The sequence below is a fragment of the Scardinius erythrophthalmus genome, assembly GCF_964197995.2.
Source record: "Scardinius erythrophthalmus genome assembly, chromosome: 20".
NCBI lineage: Eukaryota > Metazoa > Chordata > Actinopteri > Cypriniformes > Leuciscidae > Scardinius > Scardinius erythrophthalmus.
In genome coordinates this window covers 35,870,954-35,874,404 of record NC_138240.1, presented here as the reverse complement: position 1 = coordinate 35,874,404, position 3,451 = coordinate 35,870,954, and the positions used below count along the sequence as shown (strand labels likewise).

At 40.0% G+C, this 3,451-nt stretch overlaps 1 protein-coding gene across 2 annotated transcripts in view; it reads left to right on the top strand.

Annotated features, from left to right (window-relative positions):
* Positions 1-279, top strand: part of tmcc1a (transmembrane and coiled-coil domain family 1a) — a 37,458-nt gene extending 37,179 nt beyond the window's left edge. For both annotated transcript variants that reach the window (XM_081348093.1, XM_081348092.1), the window contains exon 5: positions 1-279. This exon is cut by the window's left edge and continues 1,493 nt beyond it. The gene's annotated coding sequence lies outside the window, so the exon portion shown is untranslated.
* Positions 280-3,451: the final 3,172 nt, after the last annotated feature.

Here is a 3,451-nt window from a genome sequence, read left to right as displayed (position 1 = left end):
TGTAGTACCCGATCGATCGGGACTGTTGTTAATAATTCAGCGCGTTGTATGTGTTTGATAATGAGCTGTTTGATCTACTCACACCTCAACTCACGCAGATCCTCATGGATTGAGCACAGCCGTCTAACTGTACGATAGTGATAATGCTCAGGGGAACGTGCTCTGCAGAAGCTGTATTACGAGTTTACGTGAATGATGATTTAAACCACTCTAGTGCCTTCAACACATCTTCTGTAAGACTGGATGACATCATTGTAATAAAGTTTTTTTCTGACTAGCAGTGTTGTTTTAGTATCACTAGTGCTAGCATAGTTTGTGTTATATTATGAATATTTATAATACTTTTTGGTTGTCTTTTCTTTTTAAATGATTAGTTCACTTCATAATTAAGATTTCCTGATAATCTACTCTCCTCCACATCATCCAAGTTGTTCATGTCTTTCTTTCTTAAGTCGAAAACAAATGAAGGTTTTTGAGGAAAACACTCCAGGATGTTCCTCCATATAGTGTCTTCAATGGGGTCCAACGGGTCGAAGGTCCAGATGTGAGTTTCAGTGCAGCTTCAAAGTCTCTTCACGATCCAGCCGAGGATTAAGAGTCTCATCTAGACAAACCAGCGGACATTTTATTACAAAAATAAACATTTATATACTTTTAACCACAAATGATCATCTTGCACTAGCTCTGTTGAAAGATGAATATGAGAACATACCCAGTGTTTACAAAGCGAACGTGCAACGAAGACTCAGTCAAAAGCCATTTACAAAAAATAAAATAAAACGCAAAAAAAATTATTTTGGACGATTTTGAAATTGGAGGAGAAATTGAGAGGGAGTTTTTCGCTCTATTCTACATTTCTGAACCGGATCACGCGTGACCTTTCAACGTGATTACATAATGTGTGTCGCATCACGGCTAGTGCAAGATGATCATTTGTGGTTAAAAAGTATATAAATGTTTATTTTGTTATAAAATGTCCGCTGGTTTGTCTATATGAGACTCTTATTCCTCGGCTGGATCGTGTCGAGACTTTGAAGCTGCACTGAAACTCACATCTGGACCTTCAACCCGTTGGACTCCATTGAAGACACTATATGGAGAAACATCCTGGAGTGTTTTCCTCAAAAACCTTCATTTCTTTTCCACTGAAGAAAGACAGACATGAACATCTTGGATGACGTGGAGGAGAGTAAATTATCAGGACATTTTAATTCTGAAGTGAACTAGGCTACTCCTTTAATAAGTCAGTCCCATTTTATATTAGGTGTCTTTACTATGTACTTTAGAAAATAATTATTGTTCAGTTCAAAATACGTATTGTGTTTATGTTGTATTGTAAAATACATGTGGATACAGGTTTGCTGGTTTAGGTGGGTTTTAAGGGTGGGTCAACAGTGTAATAGATGTAACTCTAGAAATGAATTACATGCAGGTATTTTTAAAATACAAGTACAGGGTGGGCCATTTATATGGATACACCGTAATAACATGGGAATGGTTGGTGATATTAAAGTCCTGTTTGTGGCACATTAGTATATGTCATGGTCACCACCCATCTTGAGGAGTTTGCCCCCTCACATATACTAATGTGCCACAAACAGGACTTTAATATCACCAACCATTCCCATGTTATTACGGTGTATCCATATAAATGGCCCACCCTGTACAATGTAAAATCATGCATGTACACAATAAGTGCATTGTATCAAATTGATAATTTAAACTTTAGTTATATTTATTTTTGGGTGAACTGTGTTTGGGTTTATTTATATGTCCAAACATTACCAGCTGTGTGACTGACATATCTCGTTAATTACAGGACCAATGAAATATAAGAACATTGAAAACACATAAAAAAAAAAAAATATCCAGATCCAGTTTGATCAGCTGAAGACCCAAAGTGTGATCAGTATTGAGGCCTGTGAGCACTCGTATTGCACTGATATGTTTAGTAGCTGGCTGCTTCTGCTGGAGGAAGCTGTGAGAATCACGTGTTCAAACACCCACACTTGCGGTCTGTGCACTTGACCACTTGTCTACTTGCAGGATGTATACTGTATTTGGCCAAAGTGTTCGAGTAGGTGTGAAGATACAAGTGTGGGAAAACTTTTGTTTACCCACTTAGACACACTAATAATATTGTTAAAATGCGAGTGTTCACAGAGCTTTCAATACTTTGTATTTAAAATAAACTTGTAAATGTCTGTCCATTATCCCATGTAACAAGACAATTTATAATTGCGGTGCTTCTAATCCAGTTGTGTCGTTGCAAATGTACAAAATACACACAGCCTGCTCATCTTTGCACCAATGAAATGTGCAACACTTTATGTTTTACAACCAAATTACATGTAATATCTAATTAATTTATCTTGCAGTGGAACGCTTTCCTCAACATCTCGTGATATCGGGGCACGTGATTTCCTGAACATGATGCATGATGGGATACGCTTAGCCTCGAACACCTCTCCGAAGTGGTGTCCGAGATAGTGTGGGTTTAGGGCACTGGAATATTTCATACATTGGACATTCTTGCGCTCTTACTTCCCGTTGCATGTACACGCTCTCAAGTGGCCAAGACCACAAGTGTGTGTATTTAGACAGGCCCACAGTTTCCATCATTTATAAAAAGTGCGTATGCAGGGATAAGAGTGTTTGTATGCTAAAATGAGCATTTATAAAAATAGTCTTAGAAATTGAGATGGTCCACATGGACAACACTGTGACTGTTGCGCACATCAACCGCCAAGCTGATGTTGCGAGATCTCGCACACCATCTCCTTCTCTGGAGTCAGCAGTGGCTCTGTGCCGTTAACATCCCGGGAAGCTCAATCATGCGGCCGACGCGCTCTCACGACAGCTCACGTTCCCTGGAGATCGGACACTCCACCCCCAGGTGTTCCAGCTGATCTGGAGTCGATTCTCGGACGCACAGGTAGACCCGTTTGCCTCCCAGGAGTCCTCACACTACAAGTTGCTCTGTTCCCTGACCCAGGGGACCCTCAGCACGGATGCACTGGCACACATTCACTGTTCCCTCCAGTCAGCCTGTCTCACACAGAGACTGTACAAGGTCAGGCTTGACGATGAGCAGGTCTTGCGCCTTACTGGCCCAACCGGACCTGATGCTCCTCATGACAGCTCCTCCCAGGCAGATTTCCCTGAGGAAGGACCATATTGCACCCGCATCCAGACCTCTGAAACCTTGTGTCAAAGACACTGTGATTCTGATGTTTCATTTTTTAATAAATCATCAAACTAAACACTGAAGATTTAGTGAAAAGAACATACAGTGTATTTTAAACCCTAAAGATCACCTTATGAAGAGTTAAGATGCAAAAGCCTCTAAGTGCCATCTGAAATTTTCTTCTAAAATGAGCATTTTTATCAAGCTTGTATGTTTATGTTCAGTTATTTCACTTTAATGGCAATGAAAATGACCCATTAATTG